The 7,325-nt window shown below is 37.0% G+C and overlaps 2 pseudogenes; both read left to right on the top strand.

The window, feature by feature from the left end:
* Positions 1–1,363: 1,363 nt before the first annotated feature.
* LOC148914971 (uncharacterized) lies at positions 1,364–2,010 on the top strand (annotated as a pseudogene).
* Positions 2,011–4,130: 2,120 nt separating this feature from the next.
* On the top strand, positions 4,131–6,569 carry LOC148914970 (uncharacterized; annotated as a pseudogene).
* The last annotated feature ends 756 nt before the right edge of the window (positions 6,570–7,325 follow it).

Genomic DNA, 7,325 nt, shown 5'->3' with positions numbered 1-7,325 from the left:
AAGTATCTTTTTTTCCTATTTCCAATTTTCCAATTTTCCAAGAGTCCTTTTTTTTTTCCAATTTCCAATTTTCCAAGTTTCCTTTTTTCCTATTTCCATTTTTCCATTTTTCCATTTTTCAATTTTCCAGTTTTCCAGTTTTCCTATTTTCCAAGTTTCCTATTTTTTTTTCTTTTCTATTTCCAATTTTCCATGTTTCCTTTTTTCCTATTTCCATTGTTCCGATTTTCCAATTTTCCAATTTTCCAGTTTTCCAATTTTCCAATTTTCCAATTTTCCAATTTTCCAATTTTCCTATGTTCTAACTTTCCTTATTTCCAATTTTCCAATTTTTCTATTTTCCCAGTTTCCTTATTTCCAATTTTCCAATTTTCCAATTTTCCTACTTTCTAATTTGCCTAATTTACTTTTTCTATGTTCCAATTTCTACGTGGGAATTTTCGTATTTCCCCAAAGTTTCATATATTCCTCTTTATATATAATTTGGAAATTCCCAATTTCCTGGTTTTCCCAATTTTTGTATTTAAAGAAATTGCCTACTTTGGCAAAAGTACCAACTTATTCAATTTGTCCAATACGGTAATAATCTTATTTCCCATTTTTTCCATTTCAATTGGGTTCCAATTTTCCTATTTTCCTATTTCGTATTTGCCTAATATCCTTTTTCCTATGTGGCAAATTTCGTAATTTCCCCAATTTCCCTTGTTCCAATTTCCGTTTTTCAAATTCCCAATAATTGGTTAGTTACACTGTCTCTTTCTTGGCCTGAAATCCACAATTTCCATTTTCTCATTTAAGTTTGGTTTTTTTTCGTTTCTAAGGCACTTTTATTGCTGTTATTGTATTGCTATACTGCTGTAAATGACAACCAAGTAGTAAATGGTGTAGTTTGCAATCCCATCAATTTAATGCACCAAATAAATACCATTATACTTCAGACAAGTTCCTACATATAACTGAAGCTTCCTACCATAGGTTAATTATATTGTCCTTTTTTTGGCCTGAAATCCACAATTTCCATTTTCTCATTAAGGTTTGGTTTTTGTCATTTGTAAGGCACTTTTATTGCTGTTATTGTAATGCTCTATTGCCCGAAATGACAGCCAAGTAGTAAAAGGTGTAGCTTGCAAGCCAATCAATTTAATGCACCAACTAAATATCCAATCTACTTCAGACAAGTTCCTACATATAACTGAAGCTTCCTACCATTTCTGCAACATACGCACCTTCTTAACAACTAAGGTAATTATTCTTGCTGTTATTGTTGTTTACAAGTGTTCATAACGTCAAACTGGAGACTGAATGTACCTTTATTTATTTTTATGCAGTTTGCAGCTATGAATTGTCCCACTAATACTTAAAGATGTCGGATGTACGCCCTCCAAACGAGCATGTCAGTTACCCGGGAGACTAGCCGTGACATGTGCCGTTCCCATCTCCCACAGACTCCCAATCACGATCCCACTTCATCTGGAAGTGAGGCTGAGAGCAATGATCCACTTGAAAAAATCTCTGCCGTCAAGCACAACCTCCAATATTTGTCTAAGGCAACAGAGTGGTGGGAGAGCAAATGTGATATTCATGGCCAAGTTATGGGAAAATTGGCCAACAAGTTGAACAAAGCATATGCTGGAGAAGTGAAGCAAACTCTAAAAGCAATAAGTCAGAGCAAAGAGTTAGGGTCCCTCAAGTTAAAATTGGAAGAGACAAAGAAATATGATGTCGAAAACTTCACAAAATCTGAAGAATATAACCATGACATGGTTGAATGTTTCAACAACGGCTTCGAAATGTTCTGAGATTATGCTTCGGTCATCTCACCAGACTACAATTGGAGTGAAATTGATGTTGCTGGTGGGTGGAGAGGAAATGGCCCATCATAGCTTCGTGCATGCAGCGCGGAGAAAGGCCAAAGACATGGATCTTTTGATGGACCTCTAGTAAGGGTCAATGTTGGTTCGGTTCATGCGGTGTTGGGTGATGTAATGTCAAAGTGTTGCCTTCCTTTTCCCTTCGCGGGATAGTATTGTTAGGGTTCGATGGCAATTTATTTTGCATGTCTAAATTGTAGTCTGTAATGGATATGTGTGTATTGTATGTAGATTGAATTAATATTTCTCTCCTATTGTTTGTGTATTGTACTAATATTGCTTGTGTATTGTATAGATATTGTACGCATATTGCCACCTTATTGTATGTATATTGTGATACTATTGCTGTTGTATTGCGGTTATATTGCCTCTCTAGTGTATGTATATTGGCCTAATATTGCTATTATATTGTATGTATATTGACTACAGCTCATCAATGGGTTTACGGTTTAGGCCCTACTTCATTCAAAAAGAAGAAGACGACTAGAAAGAAACAAAGTGCCTTTCAAAAACAGGCAGTCAGGTGCATCATAATTGCACCGTAAGACATTGTAAGAAATTATTTTAAAAAGGGTTAATGCCCTAAATGATCCCCCAACTATCGCTCTAGTATCATTTTGGTCCACCAACTAAAATTTTCATTTCAAATGTCCTTAAACTTTTTATTTTGTACCAAGATGGTCCTTCCGTGACAGATTCTGTCACTTTTGATCACGTGATGGCCACGTGACTGAGTTTTGAAGGGATATGCGACTTTTTGAGAAGCCCTATCGTTCAGAACCAAAATCCTTCCAAAATACCTCCACTTTTTGATAAGCCCTCTCATTTCCCGAGATTACCATCAAGTAAAAGGGATTCTAATACGAGTTCTTTGAATTGGTCGATCTTGTAGTAGTGTGCGAGTCGCTGAATTGGTGAAGTTAGTGTGTAATTTTAGTGTTAGTTTTGGAGTTCGAATTTGGAAGTTTAGGTTAGGGTTTGATTTTGGGGATTTTGGAGATTTTGGGAAATTCACTAGTTGCTGATAATGAAGTATGAATTCCGTTCAGGTGGAAAGACTCCCAAATACAGTAAGGGCTTCTACAATGCATTTTATGTTCTTTTTGTTTGGAAATGGATGAAATGGATGAGTTGTCCTTGTCTGGAACTGCGGTTTCTTTATAAAGATTCTTTTTTCTGTGTTTGGGTTCAGCTTTTTGGTTGTTTTATGTTTAAAGTAAGGGTAAAGGAATCGTTTTCTTGTATGTGGATTTGGCTTTTGCTACATTGACTGCAGAGTGTAAGCTTTATGTCTGTGGTCCCTTGGTTGTGGTTCCTGTATGTTGAATATGGGGTTTTTTTTAAACGGCTATGGTCCCTTGGTTGTCTGGTTCACACCCAACTCAGTAATTGTTGCCATTGTTGTTGTTAGCATTAACAACAAAACTATGACTTTAGAATAACATATTGTTGTTTCAATTTTGCAGCTACCAATGGAATGTGCACTCTAGAATTACATCATGGGGGCTGGTTTGAAAATGGGGTTTATAAGAAGGGTAAAGTCCGTTATTTGGACAATATTATAGAGGATTTTCTATCCTTGTTAGATTTACTGAAAATTGGGAGAGGTCTTGGGTATGATATTGACATTTCTCAAGTTGAGCAACGTTTGGAAATTAGGTGTAAAAATCCTGAGGGTGGACTAGAGCTTGTTACATCAGATGCTATAGTGGTTGAAATGGTTGGTCACATACCATCTAATAAGGTTATTGTGTTATACTATAGTGAGATTGAAGACTATGAGTATGATGCAGATGCAGAGAATTGTGATAGGGATTTGACTCAAAATTACCAAGTGAAAGAGGTGGATTATATTGAAGTTGAAGATGAGGAGACTTTTGAGAATGTTGGGACAAAAGTGGCAAATGAAGATGCGGTCAAAGAGGTACCAAATGAAGATGCAGGGGCAGAATTACCAAATGAAGATATAGGGGCACATGTGACAATTGATAATGAAGGGGCAGAATTGCCAAATGAAGATGAAAATGCAGATTCAGAAATTAAAGGCAGTGATTATGATTTGGTGAAAATCAGGCAGAGGCCAGGCCAACTGTTGGAGAGAATGTAGCAGATGAGGGGACTAGTCATGGTGGTGCTTCAGGAGAGGTGTCATCAGATGGTGCTGACATGTCAGAATTTGATAGTGGAAGTGAGATTGAAGATGAGGGTAACCGTAGAGAAAAGATAAAACTGCCAAAGTTTAAGTAGTATAGAAGAGATATGGATATGAAAAATCCTAAGTGTAGATTGGGAATGAAGTTTGCAAACAAAAAACTACTAATAGAGGCTATCAAGGAGCATGCAATTATAGAGGTAGGGAAGTGAAATTGAAAAAACACGATAACGGATGAGTTCAGGCTAAATGTGTGAAAGGGTGTTCTTTCCAGGTATATGGATCGAAGATTAATAGAGAGGAAGGGACATTTGCAATAAAAACTTTGAGCCTAGAACATCAGTGTGGAAGAGTGGACAACCTTAGGCATACTACATCAAAATGGCTTTGTGACAGATATGCAAACAAGTTGAAGTGCAACTCAGACTTCGATCTGAAATCATTTCAAGAAGATGTGTTGGAAGATTACAAAATAAATGTCACCAAAATTCAAGTTTATAGGGCAAAGAGGCTAGCTAGAGATTTAAATGAAGGTACTTTCAAGGAACAATATGCTAGATTGTGGGATTATGCAGAAAAATTGAGAATTGCAAACAAGGGTAGTACAGTTAAGATTAAAACTCAGACTGTGAAGGGTGAGACAGTGTTTCAAAGGATATATGTGTGCTTGGCTGCCTGTAAGAAGGGATTTTTAGAAGGTTGCAAACCTGTTAATAGTGTTGATGGCTGCCATTTGAAAGGGCCTTATCCTGGATAGATTTTGACAGCTGTTGGGGTGGATGGGAACAATGGTTATTTCCCAGTAGCTTATGCAGTGGTTGATATTGAGAGTAAAGACTCTTGGATTTGGTTTTTCAATCTTCTTATTGAAGATTTAGGGATTACAAATGGAAAAGCTTGGGTAGTGATTGGTGACAAACAAAAGGGATTTATACCTGCCATTGAGACAGTACTTCCAACTGCAGAGCATAGAATGTGTGTGAGACACCTGTACAGTAACTTTAGGGCATCACATATTGGTCTTGCTCTGAAACATATATTATGGGCTGCAACAAGAGCTACAACTGTGCCTGGTGGGAGGCAGAAATGGAGAAGATGAAAAATGAGGATGAGGAAGCATGGAAGTGGTTGAAGAAGAGACGTGCAAAAAATTGGAGCAGATCTCACTTCGAATCACATTTTAAATGTGATCTTTTGTTGAATAATCTATGCGAAAGTTTCAATGCAGCCATACTAGATGCAAGGGATAAGACAATTTTGAGTTGCTTGGAGAGGATAAGGGTGTATGTGATGCTTAGGATGGCTAGTAGGAGGTCTGCATGTTAGAATTGGAGATACTCTGTTGGGCCTAGGATCTTCAAGATAATTGAGAAGAACAAGCTAGGTTCATCACAATGCATTCCTAGATTGGCTGGTGAGAAATTGTATCAAGTGAGCCACATTTATGGTGGAGAATTTGTTGTAAACCTTAGAGCAAAGACATGCTCTTGTAGGAGGTAGAATTTATGTGGAATACCATGTCCCCATGCAATCTCAGCAATATTTCAAAGATGTGAAAACCCAATTGCTTATGTGGATGATTGTTATAAGCTCGAGACTTATATGAAGGCTTATGAACCAGTGATTCACCCCATCCCTTCAATGGACCAATGGAGTAAATGTGGCCTTTGTCCGATTAAACCTCCACTTTATAAGCAACAACCGAGTAGGCCTAAAAGAGTTAGGATGAAGGAGCCTGGTGAGGTTGAAATACCAGCCCCCATCCCACCAAACCCTATGCCTCCAAATTATATTGCCTGACCAGGTATGACTGTTAGACACCTTGTTTAGTTCTATGTTATGGCGTACTTACATTAATAATTTTATTATACATTTGCAGGTTCATGCATCTTCAACCCAAATGGAGAAAGGTTCTTCTTCTAACATAGTAAGAGGGAGAGGCATAAGCAGAGGGAGAGGCATAAGTAGAGGAAGAGTTGCTCAAGCTACTGCTTACCGTAATTCTCTACAAAGTGTAAGCTTTGGTTGTTCTTGTGGTTTTAAATTGCAAAAGTCATTAGGCAGCTGAAATCATTAATTTTTTTTAGATGGCAAGAGGTAATGGAGAAGGAGGCAGAGGCATAAGTAGAGGAAGAGGCAATGTTGCTCAAGCCCCTGTTTACCCAAATTCACAAGAAAGTGTAAGCTTTATTTTCTCATTTTTTTCAATTTTTTATTGCTTATATCATTGGAAAACAATAAAGATCAGTAACTTTTTCAGGTGACAAGAGGTAATGGACAAGGAGTCTTACCATCTTCACATATTGGCTTAGGAAGAGATTTATCATCTTCAAAGCTAAGTGCAATTAGAGGAAGAGGCTTACCATCTTCACGATCAACTGTAGGTTTTTGTCATTTGGTTCATTTCTTACTCATTTCACTAATTGCCAATTTTTCAACTATTATACACTTGACATTACTACATTGTTTAGGTGGCAAGAGGAAGGGGACAAGGAGGACCAGCTTTGGACAACATTTCTCATGATAATAACATGGCCTCCATATAGGGGAAATTATTGCTAAGGCTATCATATTTTGTGTATTTTGGGATATGTAATTTTCTGGCTAGAGGGATTTTGTGACAAAAGGGACTGATTCTGACTTTAGATTGTGTAATTGGTTTTGAGTTTGAAGGGCTAAAACTCTATAATTGCTTGCCTATTTTGGGTTAGGTACTTTTTTGGGCAGTAGGATTTTGTGTACTTTGTGTAATTGGTTTTGAGCTAGAACAGCTCAAACTGTATAATTGGTTGTCTGTTTTGGCTTATGTACTTTTCTAGTTAGGTGCATTTTGTAATTGGAATTCTGTAATTGGTCTAATTGGTCTTCAGTTTCATGGGCTCAAACTCTGTAATTGGAATTTGAATGTTTATATGGATGTTCATTTTGTAAATTGCCTGTGTGGTCAAGAATGGAATGGCTTTTAATTTGTTCTACTCAATGGAATGGCATCTCCCAGATATTTAAATAACCTTAATTCAAGAAAATTTCAAAGCACTAATGCACATTCAAGGGACACTAATACACATTTCAAATGCACATTTAAGAACCATTACATTCAAAGGAACAAACCCCATAACAATTACAACTTCCCACTCATCACAAATGTTATAAACAAACCCCACAACAAAATCAAGGAAACCCACATTATCAATTGTCTTTGCCCATGACCCCATTCCAAAACCTTTTTTTCTTGAACCATTTCTTTCAATTTCTGCTGCAGTTCTTTCTTTTTTGCTTCCACAGCTCTCAATTGTTCTTCC

Source organism: Prunus mume, linkage group LG8, assembly GCF_029339155.1.
Source record: "Prunus mume cultivar Tortuosa linkage group LG8, ASM2933915v1, whole genome shotgun sequence".
NCBI classification, from domain to species: Eukaryota; Viridiplantae; Streptophyta; class Magnoliopsida; order Rosales; family Rosaceae; genus Prunus; species Prunus mume.
This window is presented reverse-complemented; position numbering and strand designations above follow the sequence as displayed.